The sequence below is a fragment of the Gobio gobio genome (assembly GCF_949357685.1).
Source record: "Gobio gobio genome assembly, chromosome: 23".
NCBI classification, from domain to species: Eukaryota; Metazoa; Chordata; class Actinopteri; order Cypriniformes; family Gobionidae; genus Gobio; species Gobio gobio.
In genome coordinates this window covers 27568688-27590751 of record NC_137119.1, presented here as the reverse complement: position 1 = coordinate 27590751, position 22064 = coordinate 27568688, and the positions used below count along the sequence as shown (strand labels likewise).

General features: G+C 38.6%; 1 long non-coding RNA gene across 1 annotated transcript in view; it reads left to right on the top strand.

Moving 5' to 3' along the window:
- The first annotated feature begins 10365 nt into the window (after positions 1 to 10365).
- Positions 10366 to 22064, top strand: part of LOC307120067 — a 73314-nt gene continuing 61615 nt past the window's right edge. The window contains exons 1-4 of the long non-coding RNA XR_013815741.1: positions 10366 to 10505; positions 10645 to 10788; positions 16935 to 17028; positions 17663 to 17733. This is a non-coding gene — a long non-coding RNA (uncharacterized lncRNA). The remainder of the gene's footprint in view (positions 10506 to 10644; positions 10789 to 16934; positions 17029 to 17662; positions 17734 to 22064) is intronic.

The window sequence follows — 22064 nt, the reverse complement described above, 5'->3', positions numbered from 1 at the left end:
AACAAGAAAATCTGAGACATGGGAACGCGGGAACCACTTCTTCCAAGCATACTGAATCAATTAATAGCATGTAGAAGGAAACCCTGATTATGTGAGCAGAGAGCCGGGCCAGCGAGAGAGGAGACTGGATTCTGGGCCGAGGTGGTTATTATTAGTGATGGAGAGAGTGTGTGTTCATATCGTGTGTGTATGTATGTGTGTTTTTTGGGTGTGCTTTGATCCTGTCTCTCCCTCGCACAGCTGCAGCGGTTAAGCTGGGCCCCGGAGGAATCCCACATAGACACCGTTCACCTCTGCCAGGAGTGCACACTGCTGGTCAGCAACCTCAGTCGCTGGATCAAAGAGCAGAAGTATGTGGAGCTACCTCAACATGGACACGCTTAAATGCGCACACACCGTGTCCAGAAGTTTCTCATCGAAATTCCAAAGTTCCCAGAATTCTCACGCCCCCTCTTGTGAGTCACATGGGTAGGTTACTCAGGGGATATAGTAAAAAAAAAATGTATTTAAATGATTTCTGGATTTCTTTGTTTTTGCTCTGAAATTACTTTTTTCATAATTTCGCCCAAACAGCCATTATAGTCAAAAAGATTCAAAACGAAAGCAGGGCATAAATAATAATACAATTAAATAGAACTAAAACACTATTGCAAATATGTATAAATGAAAATGCATATTTTTCATATTGAACTGGTGGTGTTTCAGACATTGTTGCATGGTCATTCAGTGTTTATTTGGGGGAAGGGGGGAATTAACAATATGCTATTTAGATGTAAAGTATTTTATTTATTTGATAAAATCAACTTACAATAGTCAAAGACGACTTTCAACGCATCCCATTACATCTGTCTCCCCTCAGGGAGAAATGGCAAACTATTGCAGGGCTGATGAATATTACTAACGCAATCTGCATTCTACCAAAGTGATTTGCAGAAGTCAAAACACGCACAGTGAAAGGTGAGTACTTTGTGCTAAACCAGCCCATTGTAGAGGGTCTTCGTTTAACACAAATGCGATTATTTTCTTTGAACAGCTTCTACAATTAAGTAAAGTGAACTTAAATCTTATCATTAATCGTCAAAAACTATCACTGCACTCGTTTTGAACTGATTAACCGAGCCCTTCAAAACACTGATTCATTCGTTTTGGCTTTGTTTTTAGGCCAATTCACACTGCACAGCACGTCACTTAGACATTCTAACTCCTATTCAGCATGTTCAATAGGCGGAAATTAAGAAATGCGAACATAATTTGTGCAAATAGCCCGCCTTGTTGGCAGAGGTTATTTACACTAACTCCGCCCACTGACATCTGGTTGGGCCAGACAAAATTACGGAAGATACTGTATTTTGCCAACAGTAGCAACAGTATACACTGTAAAAAATTTATAATCTTCCCAACTCAAAATTTTCTAGTGACTGGTCACATCTAAAGTTTTCAATTGGCCCAAGTGAAATTCTGTAAATGTAATTTTATCAATTGTGGCAACAGCCTGTTAACATGGGCTCAATTAGAAATAATATGTTGAGCCAATGGAAAAAATTTATAATCTTCCCAACTCAAAATTTTCTAGTGACTGGTCACATCTAAAATTTTCAATTGGCCAAATTGAATTTCTGTGAATTTAATTTTATCCATTGTGGCAACAGCCTGTTAACATGGCTCAATTAGAAATTATATGTTGAGCTAATGGAAAAATGTAATTTACCAACACTGTAAAAAATGTCAGACCTCTCCAATTAAAAATTTTCTAGTGACCGATCACATCTAAATTTTTCAATTTAGCTAACTAAAAAGTCACTAGAAAATTTTGAATTGGAGAAATGTTTTACAGTGAAACTGTGTGGTTGGTCCAATTAAATATTTTAATTTGTAGTAACAATTGTTTATTTCTCACTGTCCCAAAAGACAAAAATGACTAAAAACATAAATATATTAAGCAAAATACAGAAACAGACAACAGGGTTGACATTTTATTACATTACTTTATTAACAAGTAAATTCCAACACAGGATATTTGGGTGAAAATACCTTATTTTCAATAAGGAAAAACTCTGAATACATTCAAGAAGTCTTCTGCATAACAGGATGTCTTGTTGTGGTGAAGAAAATGCGGCACTGCATGCTAAAAACCTGCAAATAAAAATAAAAACTAACATTAATGACAAAGCTCCCCTGCATCACATCTGGCAAGAGACAGAACAGAAGTTTCTTCATTATATAATGAGGATGAGACGAATGAATGGACATAAGAAAATCACGAGCTTGACGTGTTTGATATTAAAAGGCAATAACTTCTTAAGCCCTGAAAGAGGCCGCCGCCAAACGCACCGTGTTCAACAGTCGCATGCCGCACATATCACACAAATGACTTAATTTCCTTATTACCTATTGTTTTTGACATATAAGACATGAGGAAAATAAAACTATTGGCTACAGGCTACCATTAGATAATTATGTGGTAAACGAGAACACACTCATGAAAACAATGAATGCATGAACTCGTGATTCTACAAAATGTCTTTTAAACTTCACACCCGGTCATAAAGCAAAACTCTGGAGAATAATTTCAGTGCTAAATACTCACCAACGTCTTTGTGAGATGAATATCTCTATTCTCTTGGGAATGTCTGTTTCGGTCTTCAGCACCTGCTGGTTCGGCTCCACTCGCGCTGCCGCGTCTCCGTATTTGAAATCTCCACACAAACGGGTTTTTTCAAGCGCATTTTGCGCATGCGTATACCGTTTTTCGGACGGAGGACTTGTTCAGCCAACATGGATTTTTCACTTTGACTTCATAGATTGACTGAGCACAATTAAATATGTTCGGTGAATATACAATTTTAATTTTGAGTGAAGACCTTAAGCTATGATTAGTACAATGCATCTTTTTGCATGGTGATAATTATTTGGAAGTCATTTATTGGGCCTATATGTAATGATCAATTTACACAATTTTCCCCCCCAATTTTTTTTTACAGTGTAGGGGTAAGGTGTGGGGTTGAAAATTTTGACACAAACTGACTCAAGTTCGATTCCGGCTTTTGCCGAACTCACTCTACTCCCTTTTTCCATCACATATCAGATCGGAAAGGCATTTATTTTCAATAAAAATTAGGAAAATATTTGAAAAGTGGAAATGAATTATCTAACGTGTATTTACTAATAAATTGTTCATCAGTTACGGTTTAGGGGTAGTTGTAGGGAGGGTTTTATTGTCCCAAAGGGGCAGCATCCATTTAAAGGGGTTCTATAATGCCCCTTTTTTACAAGATGTAGAATAATTCTCTAATGTCCCCAGATTGTGTATGTGAAGTTTGAGCTCAAAATACATCACAGATAATTTTTTATAGCATGTTAAAATTGTCCCTTTTTGAGGGTGAGCAAAAACACACGTTTTTTGTGTGTGTCCATTTAAATGCAAATGAGCTGCTGCTTCCAGCCTCCTTTCAAGAAGAGGGCGGAGCTTCAAGAGCTTGTGTCAGCTCTCCGATTACCTCATGCAACACTCAATAAAAAGGTCAGAAACTGTTCAGCCTTCATGTTCAAACCAGAGTCAGACAATGATGGAGAAACTCAAGAAGAAGTGACAACATGTAGAATGCAACAGGACGTTTCTGAATGATTAGTTGATGAATTCACGTAGCTGATGTGGAGTTAACTATCTTCAAGTCACCGATTAGCATGTTCTGCTAATCTTATGTTGTAATCTTGCTTTTATGACATGCTATTGCATTTGTGTTACGTACTGTATTGCAATACATGTGAAAAGACAGATGCAACAGCTTGAGCAGACTCCCAAATGTGCTCTACTGCAACAACTCTTCCTCTTCTCTAAAGCATGCAGCCCAACATGGCCTCACCCTTTTTGTTGTGTGTTCCTGGGGGCAGGGTTTATGAAAATTGAAAGGGTTAGTTCACCCAAAACTGAAAATTCTGTCATTAATTACTTACCCTCATGTTGTTCGACACCCGTAAGACCTCCGTTGATCTTCGGAACACAAATTAAGATATTTTAGTTGAAATCTGATGGCTCTGAAAGGCCTCCATTGGCACAATGCACGGTTCACTCTCAAGACCCTTAAAAGGTACTAAAGACGTCGTTACAAAGTCCATCTCACTACAGTGGTTCTACAATAACTTTATGAATCGGCGAGAATAGTCCTAAATAACGACTTATATAGTGATGACGATTTCAAAACACGGAATAATGAAGCTTCGGAGCGTTATGAATCAGTGAGTCGAATCAGCAGTTTGGATCGCCAAATTTCAGCAGTTTGGCGGTTTGACACGCGATCCGAATCATGATTCGACTCACTGATTCATAACGCTTCGAAGCTTCATGATTCCGTGTTTTGAAATCGTCATCACTATATAAGTCATTATTTAGGGTTTTTTTGCGCACAAAAACTATTCTCGCCGATTCATAAAGTTATTGTAGAACCACTGTAGTGAGATGGACTTTGTAATGACGTCTTTAGTACCTTTTAAGGGTCTTGAGAGTGAACCGTGCCATTGTGCCAATGGAGGCCTTTCAGAGCCATCAGATTTCAACTAAAATATCTTCATTTGTGTTCCGAAGATGAACGGAGGTCTTACGGGTGTCAAACGACATGAGGGTAAGTAATTAATGACAGAATTTTCCTTTTTGGGTGAACTAACCCTTTAATAATTTACACTGTTATTATTGCATACCGTTTAATGTACAACAACACTGAGGTGCAAATAGTATCGGCCACTATTTATAGCATCTACTATTTACACTTATTGCAAAGAAAATATTGCTATTTTTACATAGTGTAAATAGAATCTATCGCTACTTTCACTTAGTGTAAATAGAACCTATTGCTATTTAAACTTAGTGTAAATAGCATTTATCACTAAGAAAATAAGCTATTTACACCATCTAAATAGCAGCTGCCTAAACATAAAGCCTTGCCCTCTTTCTCTAATGCGGTATACTGTAGTTAACTTGCTCATTTCTTTTTATTTTCTTCTCCCCGTTTTCCTTCATTTTCCCCATTTCTCTCAGCCCTCCCCTGGTTGCTATTACCGTTCATATTAAACACGTTTGCCCTCCAAGCACATCGACAAGACCTCATTGCAAATGAGCTTCATAAAACTCAGCGCATAATTCATATCACTTTTGAATGGCGAACAATGGCTTTTTATGGTGATGTCTGAGGTAATGCTCATTGAAGGGTTATTGCCTAATGATGTGCGGCCCGGTGGCACGACAACCTTCCTAGACCACCCACATTTTGTGGTTTGTTTGAATAATAAAGAATTATATTAATTTGGCTAGTTAATTAAGAAATGTCAAAAGAAAAATATCAAAGCCCCGGTGAATCCCCATGCAGCCCTTTTAAATAGCAGGGCAGGCTATCTTTAGAGGTCAACCTTACTTTCCGTCCTCATTTTCCTAGTCTGTACTTGGAGAAGGCACACATTTGCTATGCTTTGTTTCCCTTTGTATCTCTCTCTTGCTCTGATTACAACTACAGTGTTTGATTTGCAATTTAAGGCCAATCATGATACAATCAGCTCTGATGAAAGCCATTGAGTCTCGGATCATTGTTGTTACATGCTGTTTAGTAATGCTTTATCGCCCACGATTACCTTCCTGGGGTCTAAACTCCACAACATTCACACACGCTTATTGAGTTTCATTTGTGCCATGTTGTTCAAAATCGAATGACGTCGCCGATCCTGAAAAAAACTGCATCATATCGAAGTACTGTCTTTCAAATCCAACATACTCCATGATGACCTTGTCTTCAATGTTTGTCTTTGCAGTAATATAATTTGGAGCAAAGGAATATGAATGCGGTGAAAGGCCCTTGTTGACACCTTAAGCTGAACTGCAGCACCCAGCAAGTAAAATCTCATCATTTAACACATGGAACTCTTATGTTTGAGAGTTGTCAGAGTTTGTTTTGGAGATTATGTGAAGTCTCTCGACACTCTCACAGCTCGTTTTGCTGAGTCTGCAGCGAAACCCGAAATAGAAGCATTTAGTCAGTTCATGTTTAGCTATGCAAGCGCAATTCTGTGCCATTGCATTCCAAAATGTGTCAGACCACAATTCATAATGATACGCAAATACAAATTATGTTCTCAGCGTGGCCACCTGGAGGACTATACCAAACAATTTCTGTAAAAAAAATGTTCAGGTCAACTATTGTAATGACAAAGCAACATTTGAAAGAGAATCTTCCTGAGCAAGTAAGCTAAACTAAATGTGTTAGTAAGCTACCTGGCACAATATTGTTGTCTAATTTTCCATTTAAAATATCAAGCAGATTTTTGCAGCGGATTCAAGTTTGTTTTGATCAATAAACACATGAATTTGCTGTGTTGACCAATACAATACTGCTTGGTTTGAAAGTGACTTGAGTAAGTGATGCTTGGACCTTCTTTACCTTCAAAAGTTTGCAGAAGCTTTGCTAAACTGTCCCAGCCTTAAAGGGTTAGTTCACCCAAAAATGAAAATTCTGTCATTAATTACTCACCCATATGTCGTTCCAAACCCGTAAGACCTTCGTTCATCTTCGGGAACAACTTAAGATATTTTTTATGAAATCCGAGAGCTTTCTGCCCCCTCGTAGACAGCAACACAATGACCACTTTCAAGGCCCAGAAAGGTAATAAAGAAATCGTTAAAATAGTTCATGTGACTACAGTGGTTCAACCTTAATGTTATGAAGCGACGAGAATACTTTTTGTGAGCAAAAAAACAAACAAAAACAACTTTACTGGACCCACTTTATATTAGGTGGTATGTACTAATATTTAAATTAATAATTTGATACAATGCCCTTTGCATACAATGCACAATGTATGTTTTTACATTGTACTTACTTTTTTTTAAATTACCTACATGTAATTACATCTGTAATTATTAAATGTATAATTACACTGTTGACCCATCCTTTACACCTAACTCTACCCTTAAACTTACCCATACCACCACACATGTCCCAAACTTTACCCGTATCCCACCTCAATATCAGCAAAAGTGTCTGCAATACAATATGAACACAAAAAGTGCCAAGCAGCCATATCACCCTTTAGCCCAAGACTGGTTTCCCACTGAAGCTAAGCAGGGCTGAGCCTGGTCAGTACCTGGATGGGAGACCTCCTGGGAAAACTAGGTTGCTGCTGGTAGAGGTGTTAGTGAAGCCAGCAGGGGGTGCTCACCCTGTGGTCTGTGTGGGTCCTAACACCCCAGTATAGTGATGTACTGTAAAAAGCACCGTCCTTCGGATGAGACGTTAAACCGAGGTTCTGACTCTCTGCGGTCATTAAAATAATGTCCTCCGATAAACAGTAGGGGTATAACCCCGGCATCCTGGCCAAAATTTGCCCATTGGCCCCTGTCCATCATGGCCTCCTAATCATCCCCATATATATATAATATATAGACATGGCGACAAACACACTATACAAACGCAACACTTCCTCTTCTCCACGCGGGAGCAACAAGACCACGCCCCCTTTTTCGCGTATTCTTGTGGGCGGAGGTTAGTCAACAAACTGTTCTACTGACGTAATTAAAGCAGGAAGTACAGGGATGTAGTCCAAACCGGCCGTTCGCTGTAGGCTTTGAAAGGGAACTTCTGTTAAATAAAATATCTCGCTTGGCATTGAACTTTGAGCATTATAATTTTACAGGTATTATTTATGCTCTAACAGCAACATTACACACTAACTAAAGTTTGAAAAATGGAATCACGAAGAACAGGACCTTTAAGGTTGAATCACTGGAGACTATTTTAACGATATCTTTACTACCTTTCTGGGCCTTGAAAATGGTTGTTGTGTTGCTCTCGGATTTCATCAAAAATATCTTAATTTGTGTTCTGAAGATGAACGAAGGTCTTACGGGTTCGGAACGACATGAGGGTGAGTAATTAATGACAGAATTAAAATTTTTGGGTGAACTAACCCTTTAAGATTGCATAGGGTTTCAAAAAATGGGGCTTTAATATGAGTGCATTTTGAACTTTTTTAAGTAATAATTAATTAATAATTAAAAATCTACCAGTGAAGTGAGTGCAGTACACTTAACATAGAATCTATGAATAGATCTTAATTTCTTAATCAACTTTTATTTTCTGATTTAAGCATTTTTAGATAATTTTATTGAAAAGGCAAAGACTAATTAAAAACTCATTAAGAAATAATTTCCCCCAGACTACAGGTTTGCTACATATGGAAGCTTGTTTCCGCCACAGAATAAAAAAAATATAAAAAATTGCATTTATCTTACAATTTTTTATTTTTTTCTAGCAATTGCATGATATAAACTCACAATTGTGAGTTATAAAGTCACAATAGCAAGATATAGCCTCGCAATTGCAAGTTATAAAGATTTTTTTCTCAGAATTGTGAGTTTATATCTTACAATTCTGAGGGGAAATAAAGTCAGAATTGTGATATGAAAAGCTGCAATTACCTTTTTTCAAATCTTTTATTCAGTGGTAGAACCAAGCTTCCATAACCTTAGGACATGTTAAGTGTTCAAAATGAATGTGAGCTTGCAATGCATTGTCCAATGTCCATTTATTGCATGCTAACCTAAAACCTTTTGATTTATTTATTTTTTGTATATTATTATTAGCACAGCACTTGCCACCCATTCTATAGAAAACATTATGGATACTTTACATTTTCAATTTTCAGGATTCATCTTTGCTATTTTGTGTTCATTAGATCTGCTGGTGAGAGGCTAGACGGATCAAAGAACAGAACAGAAGATTTTGAACACCACCATCACTGACAAAGCAGACGTCTATTTATCGGTTTCTGCTTCGTTTATCCTAAACAGCTCTCGCCGTCATTCATTGTCTGAGGTTCTTTTAAGTCGCCTTCACCATCTCGCATAAGATACACTTGAGCAGGAGACATAACATCGCTCCATTCAATTTACAGCTTCCTGTTAATGAATCCAAGCAGTCACTTGCTGGACAAGCTGAAGACTCTATAGAAGTTTGAGGTGCTCTCTGGTTGGCTAATGGTGTTCGTTGAGGGCTGTTCATTCACTGCTTTCTTGGCTTCGCACCATCTTGTCAATTTGGCTGAGGATTGTCTCCCGCTTTCAAACAAAATCAAAAGGCCTGAAAGCCAAGTGGTTTGTTAGCCGTATGTCGAAGCGATACTATTCTGCACCCCTCATTTAGATGGTCAAGGAATCTGACACAGAGCATGCATTGAGCCCGTGTACGCGTTAGAGCTTCCCGTTCTCGCTCTCCGCACCCTTAGCTCTCTTCAGACTGCACCAAATGAATGGACGGCTCTGATGTGATCTGTGCTGTTAGCTGGGAAATGAGGATGCAGAATGGCCATTATAAGAGTGAAGAACTGTAGAAAGAAGAAAGATAGAGAGAAGAGAGAGATGAAGCTAGTCTGCTTGCACTGGAAGATGAACGTATTATGAATAATGCCTCTATTTTTCCATCCAATTCCCAATTCCATCTCTCAGCCCATTGTCGCGGTCTCCCCATTACTGCTTCAGTTTTCATCCCTAAATTTGATATTGGGGAATTGATCTCAAATATATTTTAAATAAGATTATGTCTTTATTAAAACAGATTTCTTTTCTCTCCAGTCTGATCCAATGAGATGAAAGGAAATTACTGAGAACACGCCCATCTATCATGTCATCCCAAGTCCAATGTATTCATTTACAACTTCATTTGAGTTATAGATTAACACTTGTAACCCATAAAGCATTAGTTAGGGCATTTTCTATTCTTATTAGTGAAGAGGATGTATCAGTATCCGAAGGAATGTTTTAAAGCCATGTGCAGGGTTATTATACTTTATTATACTAAAACCCATTAAAAAAAATTTACTTAAATAAAATAAACATGAACTGAAATAAAAAACAACATTTCTCATTTTCATTTACTAAATAAATAAAATGTATACAAATCTTTTTCTTTATTTGATTTGATTATCGAGTTGCTTTCGGTTTATAAATGTGAGGTGGTATGTCCCCTCTCAATTTGAAATGGCATACCGCTTCTGTGTGTATCTTTTCAGATAATTTTAATAACCCATCTGCTGAAATGGCTGGCGACTTGTGACTGAGTCCAGATGGATGATATGAACTGCTACAAGATGGCTGATAGCACTGTAACCATTTATCTCACTCTCATTTTAATTCTTGCTTATGTTTCATTCCTCCGTTTTTCTTTTCCCTGCTATACTTTGCATGATGAAGAAATCCCAGTGTGGCATAATGTAAGACATAATCACTTTATCTGGAGCTGGTTTCAGACAAGAACATGTCCACTTTCCTTTGCCATTTCAACAAGGACAGCTGGCACAGCTCCAAAAGATAATTTTACCCCAGAGAATAGAGCATAGAGCGAGCGAGAGAGAGAATGCATGTATGCATGCCCTGCCAATCAGTTCAGCTTCTCTTTTACATGCCGTAAAGAGCAGCACATCAACACAGATTCCTAAGCCAGCCATCTCTGCTCCTAATGGACGTGTTTGTGAGGAAATGAATAGCTCTTCTTTTCCATTAAGTGTATTGGAGGAATTAGTAGTTTGAGCGTAGCCGCTGCAAACCATGTTATATAAAAGTTCCATCTCTAATGCATTTAACTTTTTTCCCCTCTTTCCTCACCATAGATGGGAATAATTTGTAACAGATGAGGCCTAAACTTTGGAGAGAGGCAGATGTCATGCTTCCTGGAATTTACATTTTCTGGATCTAGTTCTGCTGTCTGAAACTGGAGTCAACGGCCAACTGAAGCACTCTGGCTTTAGTTTTTCGTAAGTTTGAACAATTATACGATTTTTCTTTGTCCTCCAGATGGTTGATGGGTTTTTCATTTGCCCCTGAACTCTTGCAGCTTTGTTTAATGATAGCACAGATGTTATTGCTCCACTCTGTAACTCACCTCTATGTCTTGGTTTCTTCATTATAGTGATGTCATCCTTGTATGCTAAAAACATAATAGTCATCTCTGTAGTTAGAATCTGTGTTCTCTGCCTCAATTTAAATAGAACATTCTGTCATCATTTACTCATAATGTCATTGCCTGTATTATTTTCTGTGAAGCACAAAAGGAGAAATGCTGAAGATTGCACTTGCCACTCTTTTCCATATAACAAATGCTCCAAAATAAGGAAAAGAAGCACCATAAGATTCTTAAACGTCCCATGGCATGAAAATTTCATTTTATGAGGTTTTTTAACATTAATATGAGTTCCCCTAGCCTGTATATGGTTCCCAAGTGGCTAGAAATTTTGATGGGTGTAAACCGAGTTCTGGCTGTCTTTCTCTGCCTTTGAGAAAATGAGAGCTCAGACGAGCTGATCCTGTTATGACGTCATAACAGGAAAGGTTACCTCCCCTTCCTCTGTTTTGCCCGCCCAGAGCATTCGGAGAAAATGGATTCAGTTTATGTCAGCACAGGCTTTACAAACAGACTTTACAATATGGATTCGACAGCCCCGCCACAAACAGTGAGTAACAGTGTTCATTAATGCCTGATCTGTGATCAGTGATTTCTGATGTGTAGCTAATCATTCAAGTTCACTCAGACTTTCTTTCTAGATCGTTTAATGATCGCCGTGTTGATGCCCTAAGCGTAGTGCATCAGTGAATCAAGCCAGGGACTAAAACAATCATTTCTGTTAGTAGCATGAAACAAATTTGTTATTTAAATGATTAAACTACAGAGAGCGATCAAAGAACACTCTCTTTATAATGTTCGGATCTGTCAATCACACGTCGCGAGTGTATCTGCACACTTGCCCAAACTGCTGTTATAATGAATGACGCTGTTATGCAGCACAGCGAAGCTCTTACTGTGTTCATGTTGATGTCGTGTTTGCTGTTAGTTGTGGTGAAAGCATTTTGTGAGAGAAAATGCGTTGCAATGACGAGATCACTGCATTCACGCGATCAACAGACTGCCTGTCTCATCAATGCTCATCACTGCAGCTTTTCATGTGATAGGAATAGATCATAAAATAATGCTATAATCCACACTTTGACGATTTGTTCATCTCGATGGCTGTAATGGTACATTACATGTGTGACAAAGTTTTTAGAATAAGGTGGAAGAAGACAGAGTCGACGTGACTGGGACTGTTTATTCAAAACTCTCAGATACAAATAAGCTCGCGCTAACAGCACAGCGTTCTCAACAACTCAGTACAATAAAACTTCCTCCAGCTCTCCGTGGTTCACGAGTGCCCAGTCAGTCTCACTCTCTCTGCCTTGCTAAACCACGCCCCCTCCGCAACATAATCTAACAGTCATTTAGAATGCAAAAATGTCAGCCAATCACAACATTGGGCGTTTTCACTGAAGTCTCACAGCAGACACGCCCCTTGAAACAGGGCATTCAGCCAGAGGGGTAATAACAGTATAGAAATAATGCCTTTTATTTCTAAATTATGACATTTTTTTAAATGTATAAATCATACTAACAATATAAGTACACCTCAGGAAACATTATAAAATAATAGAAAAATGCCATGCCATGGGACCTTTAAAAAGTGTCCTTAGCTGTGACTTTGGAGCCATATTATAACTTTTTAAAGGCATTATATTTAAATGGATGCAGATAATGGAAAGGCATTGAATTGATAAGATAATAAACAAATCATGATAATTATTATTATTTTTTATGTAATGTAATTTTTTTGGGGGGGGGTCTTGTTTCTTCAGAAAAGTTGGAATATAGACCTTATGTAGCCCCGCCCCTTTTCAGCTCTGCACTTGTTGTGTTCTGCATTACAATGTTCATTACAATGTTTATGATAACTTTTGTTAACTCCACACACTCTCTACACTCTGTTCTTGAGCTAATCTGAAGGCCACACGAAAAATTGTTTTTCTAGCACTATAGCACACTGGTTTTATGGACCACTTGAATGATGCTTTATTGTGCTTTTGAACCGTTCCTGATCATATGAGAAACAATGACAAAAGTGGGCATGTCAGCCCCGTCTTGCAAATAAGTGTTATTTTATTACAATTTATAACTTACAATATAACAATTTATTTTGAATTAGCTTTTATTTTTTATATTTTTAATTTTAGTTTTTTGTTATGTGTTTTTTTATTGTTTCTATTTAGCTTTTAATTTCATTTTAGTTTTAGTAATTTTTGTATGTCGATCTATTTATTATTTTAAAGTTTTTATCTAATAGGTTTACCCCTGTTTTCAAAGACAAGGCTAAGCCTAGACTAAAATGCATGTTTGAGCTGTTTCAACTGAAAGCAACTTGAACTGCCATTGTTTTGTTTCGATGCACATGAAGGAATTGAAAATAATCAAAGATATTTGATATTTGAAATTGAACAAAGACATTTGCTTTACTGTTGTCAACCCCCATCCTCACCTTTCTCATCATAAGGGCCGTTTGGAATTCCTAAAGACAAAGAAATCACACCTTTACAGTGGGGGAAGCTAGGTCTGATTGGTTAGTTTGAACGTCTCACGTTTTGGTCTGATTGGTCAGTTTGGGTTTGAATGGGTCATTTTTGAGTTTGGTCACATGGTCAAGGAGAGATAAAAAGAAGTTGTAACTGTTGCTCTTTCTCTTTTATTATCTGGCTCTTGAGGTCTTTGGGCCTTCTCTTCTTTGCTTTCCTTCTCTCCCTCCCTCTCTCTCTCTCTCTCTCTCTCTCTCTCTCTCTCTCTCTCTCTCTCTCTCTCTCTCTCTCTCTCTCTCAGGTAACATTACAATTAATGGTATACGTTTTTATATACATCTATTTTAAGTGTAACCATAACTAGAATTTGTCATTAAATCCTTTCTATTACAAATACTGTGCTAACTAATTTTGATTTGGTATTGATTTTGAAGTGCTCCCTATTGCAATACAATATAGTCACATTATAGCAACGCTCTCCCACATATTTTGCTATTGTAACTGCACTTATTCCGATCATTGGTATAAGTTGCAGTGGGTGGAAATAGACGAGAAATGTACAGTTTTCTTCCATTTTTCTGATAAAGTTTCTTTAGTCATTCGATAACCCTCCAGCCTGAACACCTGTAGGTGTCCACTCTTACACACTGCAGTTGTTTTTTTCCCTAAGGCTCTTTTATAAAAGCTTTTGTAAATGTCCTAATTGAACTAAGGCCTAATCCTGGATTAATCTATGCCCTGTCTGTGAAACCAGACCATATTTTATTTTATTTAAGCTTTAGTTCAATTACAGAAAATTATTTTTATTTTAGCTTTAGTTAACAATAACAGCACTGATGCAAACTTGTTTATGGATGTCTTACTAAGTTGTAAGAAATTAGGAGTAGGAGAAATTATTGTTACAAAAAATGACAGCACCTTTAATTCTGTTAAGCAAAGTCTTTAGATATACAAAGATGGTGCACTCTTATTTCTTATGAATGGGAGAAAATACAGCACGCAATATGGCGGAATAGTCCTGCCTTCTAATAAAAGAGCCGGTTTCTAATAGGCAAAGTCATTGCCTCACTGCAGCGGCTGTTAGAAGATCTGGTTGGTATAGAAACACTCAGGCCTGGTTTCACAGACAGGTCTTAAATTAAGCCAGGATTAGGCCTTAGTTCAATCAGGATATTTGAATAGCTTTTATAAATTTGCCTCTTGATGAGCATCTTGAGACAAAACAACAGCACTGCCACTGACATATTTTAAGATATGCCAGTGCAATTTGCTTTCAGTTAAAACAGCTCAAGCATGCATTTTAGTCTGGGACTAGGTTTAAGCCTAGTCTGTGAAACCAGGGGTCTGTACGCTTTTTAACGCTATTTGAGCACAATATACAACATAAATGGGACAGTTTATGTCAGGTTTTGTTATGTTATTTAATTGCTAAGAGTTCGGCAAGCAGTTTTTGAGATTTCAGGATTCCTCCATTCAAGTACACTGTAGAACTTGGTCTTGGATGCCCGAAATAGCTGCCTGGAGGTGTTGCAAATATGGCCGCCAAGTGAACAGACCTTCCTTTTGATAAAAGTTGCCCTATAGCTACTAGATGGCTAATATTGTCTTTCCAGATATATGCTAATCTTACAGTTTAGTAGGCCAGAGAAATCGACGGTGTGAAAGATTCAGAAGCTCTAACTGTACATATGAGGAACAAATCACTGACACAAAAGTTCAGATGCTGTCCTCAATTCCCCACTTGTTTATCAAAAGTTACATTGTTCTCTCCCAGTGCTACAAAAAAACTATGCTAATAGTTCTCCTTACAAACTGGGTCACCTTCATCCGTCAGTAAGCGTACCTCTCAGTCACCACTTATAGAGATCAGTACCTCTCCGTACTGAGTGCGCGGGCCGGGACTGTCAGCAACATCTGACAGATGCAGCCTTTCGTCGTGCAGCTGTGACACGTCGCGTGCTTCCCTCTGTGTGATCAAAGCCACGTGATGAATTCTGGTGTCAGGCCGCAGCGTCCCGTGGTCCCTACAGTGAGACTGGAGGAGCGTAGGGAGTTTTTCGTGCCATCACATCTTGCCTGTCAGGCTGCAGCCCGGCTGATGCTTCGGATTGATTCGCTGTACAATGGGTTTGGCACTATTGATGTTTTATTAAGCTTGTCGGGAGTTTCTAGGAAGCCCTGTTTGTGGGTGGAGATGCTGAGGAATGTTGGCTTCCATTAGTGACTAAGACCATCATGAGACTGTCACATCAGATCATCAGCTAAAACAGCTGAGACACGTCCCACCTCACTGGGGGTAGCAGCCATGGTGTCTGGATAGTGGACGTGGAAGGCAGCCATTTGTAAGAATCAGACTTGCCTACGGTAATTTACTTGTAGGATGTATTGAGCTTTTCATTGTGTGCTTTTCTACTGACCATTATGAACAGATGTATAAATATTCCTGCCTTGACTGGAAAAGGACTGAGGGTTGAATGGAAAAATACAGTCACTATGCCAACTTTGTTTAATACTGCTCTTTACATTCACAAGTGAATATAATAAAAATTCAGGAAATATACACTATATAAAAGTGCCAGTATAGACATTTATAATGTTACAAAACAAGCTTTATATTTCAAATAAATGCTTTTCTTTTTAACTTTTTATTCATCAAAGAATCCGACAAAAATATTAAGCAGTGCAACTGTTTTCAACATTGATAATAATAAGAAATGTTTCTTTGATCACCAAAGAAAATATTTAAATGTTGAAATGATTTCTGAAGGATCATGTGACACTGTAATGATGCTGAAAATTCAGCTTTGCCATCACAGGAACAAATTACACTTTAAAATATATTAAAATAGAACCAGTTATCTCAAATTTGTTGTAATATTTCACAATATTGATGTTTTTACTGTATTTTTTATTTTTTATTACATTTTTGAATGGTAGTGCATACATACATACATATTATATTATATATAATATATATATATATATATATATATATATATATATATATATATATATATATATATATATATATATATATATATATATATATATATATATATTTATCGTTAGATACATTTGTTTAGTCTGACAAAACTTATCTTTGGGCACATTCAGTGATGTCCTCATCATTAGGAAGTGATAGAGCCTTTTTTGCATTTTCCAAAAAATAAAAAATTATTGCTATAAGGCAGGGGCGGGGAACGTTGATCCTGGAGGGCCACTCTCTGGCAGAGTTTAGCTCCAACCCTAAAAAAACACTTACCTGCCTGTAACTTTAGTAATCCTGAAGACCTTGATTAGCTTCAGGTGTGTTTGATTAGGGTTGGTGCTAAACTCTGCAAGAGAGTGGCCCTCCAGGATCAATGTTCCCCGCCCCTGCTCTAAGGGTTCCTCAATAATATTTTAATTATCTTTGTATATCTTTATTTTGGCAGTATTTTAACTACCTTTGTATATCTTTATGTATATCTTTATTTGGAAAGCTACAGCAAGTATTCTGTGTGTGTGTGTTTTTTCTCTGCGACAGTCTTCTGCAGGCAAGCTGAGATGCCTTGGAGGAGGCACCGAGGACCCTTAGAGCTCAGGCAGATGAGAAAGAGGCCAAGCAGTCATGGTTAAAGGTAAAAGTAATCTGTCACCAGCTCTGTCAGCACTGACTTCACTTATAACAACGTTAAATGGGGGGGATCTGATCTCTGTCTGATCTCTTAACTGTATCTGTTGCTGATGTATTTTTTCATTTCATTTTTTAAATCCTAAGCTGTATATGTTTGCTTTGAGATATGCCAACAAACTTGAAAAGCTGCTATATTTTTTCTCACAGTTGTTATCAGGTGAATGTCTCGACATTCAGTAAATATGTTTACATTCCCACACGCAACCCGATGATATCAGTAAATTTTGCCTTTGCATTTTTACACAATCTTACACCTTCTGCTGTCACATCAGGAAGGCCGTGTGGTACATATGATAGTGATTGCACACCGTAGCTCATGTATAATTGGTTAAACTGATTGTGTTACATCTCACCTCATGTTACGGCACACCCCCGGTTCCTGTGTGCATATGCAAAAGAGTTAATGAGCCGCAAGGTCACAGTGCTGTCCTCTACGGGGCCATCCTTCATGTCGCCTTCACTGTTCTTCGCCTGTTCTGATTGGCTGGGAGGATTCATGAGGCTTGTATTGCATTTCATCACTGTTAATGCACCAAGAGTTAATGAACTTCTCTTTCTTTGCTTGCTCTATCACTCAGGCCATCCACAGTCACTCTTCTAATCAGCAACCACTTCTTAATCAGCTATGAGGTCGTCTGGAGGTGGACGTGTGAGTACCCAATTCCGACGCATAGACATTGGTCACGTATGCCTTTTACATCAATGCATGGATGTAATACACTTCACCCATTCCTTCAGTTTCAGGCAACAAGCTATTATTCAGCCTGGCCCCTCTCCTTCTTTAAAGGGATCGCTTAAAGATGTAATTTCAAACCTGTATGAATGTGGTGAGGTTTAGGCTCCGGCCAAGATTAATGATCATCTCAGATTAGATTAGGATAGATAGATAGACAGACAGACAGACAGACAGACAGACAGATAAACAGACAGACAGACAGACAGCTATAACAACTCTTCTGGGAAGGCTTTCCACAAGGTTTAGGAGTGTGTGTTAATCACATTTTTGGGGTCAGGCACATGTTGGACAAGAAGGCCTGGCTCGCAATCTCCGCTCTAATTCATCCCAAAGGTGTTCTATCGGGTTGAGGTCAGGACTCTGTGAAGGCCAGTCAACTTCCTCCACACCAAACTCGCTCATCCATGTCTTTATGGACCTTGCTTTGTGCACTGGTGCGCAGTCATGTTGGAACAGGAAGGGGCCATTCCCAAACTGTTCCCACAAAGTTGGGAGAATGAAATTGTCCAAAATGTCTTGGTATGCAGAAGCATTAAGTGTTCCTTACACTAAGGGGCCATGCCCAACCCCTGAAAAACAACCCCACACCATAATCCCCAATCCACCAAACCTTACACTTGGCACAATGCAGTCAGGCAAGTACCGTTCTCCTGGCAACCGCCAAACCCAGACTCGTCCATCAGATTGCCAGACAGAGAAGTGTGATTCGTCACTCCAGAGAGCATGCTCTAGACGGCTCTAGAGTGTAAAGCACCACTGCATCCGACGCGTTGCATTGCACTAGGTGATGTAAGGCTTGGATGTAGCTGCTTTGCCATGGAAACCCATTCCATGAAGCTTTCTACACACTGTTCTTCAGCTAATCTAAAGGCCACACGAAGTTTGGAGGTCTTTAGCTATTGACTCTGCAGAAAGTTGGCGACTTCGGTGCGCCTCAGCATGCACTGACCCCGCTCTTTGATTTTACGTGGCCTACCACTTTGTGGCTGAGTCGCTGCTGTTCCCAATTGCTTCCCCTTGTTATAATACCACTAACAGTCAACGTGGAATATTTAGTAGTGAGGAAACTTCACGAATGGACTTATTGCACAGGTGGCAACATATTAAAGTACCACGCTTGAATTCACTGAGCTTCTGAAAGCGACCCATTATTTCACAAATGTTTTTAGAACCAGTCTGCATGCTTAGGTGCCATGGAAGTTATTGGAACGCCTGAATTCAATGATTTGGAGGGGTGTCCCAATACTTTTGGCAATATAGTGTATGTACAGTATATATGGACAAAAACATTCTTCATAATATCTTCTTCGATACATAAAAAAACATCAAAGAATATATTTTTGTCCATACATATTTTATTACTACGACAAAAAGATTTTGCAGAATATCTGTGGGTGGGTGTGTGTGTGTGGTCCTGGAATTCCCTACGTTATGGGGACAAAATGTCTTCTCAAGTATACCGGTAAATTTGGACATTTTTTGGTCCCCATGAGGAAACAAGCTTATAAATCATACAAAAAAATATATAATAGCAGAAAGTTGTCTGTGATGGGAAAGTTTAGGGGTAGAGTTAGTGTAGGGGGATAGGATAAATAGTTTGGACAGTATAAATATGTGTAATATGTCTATGGAATGTCCCCGTAAAACATGGAAAACCCAACATAAAGGTTGTTTGTGTGGGTGTGTTCCACAGAAGAAAGTCAAAAAGGTTTGGAACTACATTTTCAGGTGGACTGTCCCTTTAAGTCAATAATGACATCACAGGATTTGCAACCCCATCTGTCCATCAAAAAAAGAAGTCACATTCATAAATAATGAACAGCCGTAGCTCCGGAGGAAATAAAGACAGATAAAATTCCAAACTAATACTTCCCAGCCTCTGTCGAGCATCATTAATCAACGACAGCTCCTCTATTAGTTTCATTAAGAGAATAGAAGATTAAAAGGAGTGATGTGATGAGATAGAAAACCTGCCTCCAGCCGTGACCCACCTGAAGCCTGACCCCTCATTAGGACTCATGAACTGCCCTCTGTGCATGCTTAATGACCCACCTGGGTTTGTGTTCATACCTCATGCCTCTGATTGGCTTCAGATGCAGCCTCCGGCTGTCAGTCAGTTTAATGATGGTTTAGTTTGACGGCAAGATGAATTGTTCCCTTGTCTATTTTAATAATTGCCAATACGGTTTTCATATAAATCTGTCGATCCGATGTAGATAAAAGCGAATATAATAATCTAAATTGAGCCGATAAGGGCAGTTGAAGGAAACGCCTGCCTTTCTTTCTACATTTTCTTTTTCATTACTTGTGGTTCAAATACAGCTTGTATGCGTGTGTATACGTGAGCCGAGATAAGTCATATTATTTGCATGGGTGTCAGTCTTGGACTCATATATCAGTATAATATCATTATGCAATTTTAAAATCTCAATCCTGCCACTTCCATAAAAGAGCACTGGGAAGGGAGTTAGGGTGAGTTTGTTATTAGATGTCTTTAAGTCTTGTCCTGTTGTCAGACTATATATCCAGTGGTTCATTCATTTTTTATATCTATGCAAATGAAAATTCCTATATTTGAGTACCGCTGTGAATTAGCTGCTAAAATTAGCCTCTAATCGGCACCTTTATTGGAGCCAATGCATTATGGATGAGACACTCAGGGGTGTCCAGATCTGACCGTATATATATGTTGTGGTCATCTCTAAGGGGTCTCAGCTGGCTTGTTCAAAACAGGGGCAGCTGGCATTCTCCGAAATTACACTTTGCTACACTGTATTGTTTTGTATCGAGAATTCTTGGAAAACAAAACAATTACAGCACAAATAACAGAATCATGCAAATACGATGACATATAATGTCACCTCAACATATGTAGAAGTCATGCGAATGCCTTGTTGAAAAATATCCCCCATAAATATGTTGAAATGGACAAATTGCTACATCCCGTAATGTTATTTGCAAATCGTGAAACCTAGCTGAAGTTTAATAGTCGCTGATTAGAGTGACAGCATGTGTTAGGGAACCGTTCCGACACAGACGGCTGTGTATGAAAGCTCATCTCGCCTCCCGCCTTCCCCTAACAGCTGCCTCCACCAGCACACGCCTGCAACAAATTGTCAACAGTCAGCAAAACGCTGTTAAATCAAGCCGCAATTATCTGCTCTTAATTAGCAAACGGAAAACGATTACAAGCGTGGATTACTCCAAACACAACACCAGACGCTCAGAAACCAGAAAGCATCAGCCGCCCCATAATCCAGTCAAGTTGTCAACAGATCACAGGCTAATTAGTGAAATTACAAGGCCCCTTGATTGGGATTTGGAAATGGAGAGGCATGTGGTGAGGTTTGGTGGCTTCGGTCAGGATAAGCGATCATCCCGGATGAGAAGTGTCAAATATAGTGTTTTATATCTTGAATAAGCATGGGTTGCGTAAAAGTCTAGTGAATTTTAGCCTTTAAATTCCTTCTGAGATTTGTGTTTAAAGTGTAGTTGTTTTTCCCTAAAGGGATATTTCACCCAAAAATGTCTATTCTGTCATCATTTACTCACCCTCAAGTTGTTCCTTGTATGATTTTTTTTCTTCTGCTGAAGACAAAAGAAGATATTTTGAAAAATGTATTTTTCAAAGTCAATGGGGCCCATCAAATGGTTGGTTACCAATATTCAAAATATCTTCTTTTGTGTTTAGCAGAAGAAAGAAAAGTATTTTTAATTGTATATACACTCACCTAAAGGATTATTAGGAACACCTGTTCAATTTCTCATTAATGCAATTATCTAATCAACCAATCACATGGCAGTTGCTTCAATGCATTTAGGGGTGTGGTCCTGGTCAAGACAATATCCTGAACTCCAAACTGAATGTCAGAATGGGAAAGAAAGGTGATTTAAGCTATTTTGAGCGGGGCATGGTTGTTGGTGCCAGACGGGCCGGTCTGAGTATTTCCCAATCTGCTCAGTTACTGGGATTTTCACGCACAACCATTTCTAGGGTTTACAAAGAATGGTGTGAAAAGGGAAAAACATCCAGTATGCGGCAGTCCTGTGGGCGAAAATGCCTTGTTGATGCTAGAGGTCAGAGGAGAATGGGCCGACTGATTCAAGCTGATAGAAGAGCAACTTTGACTGAAATAACCACTCGTTACAACTGAGGTATGCAGCAAAGCATTTGTGAAGCCACAACACCCACAACCTTGAGGCGGATGGGCTACAACAGCAGAAGACCCCACCGGGTACCACTC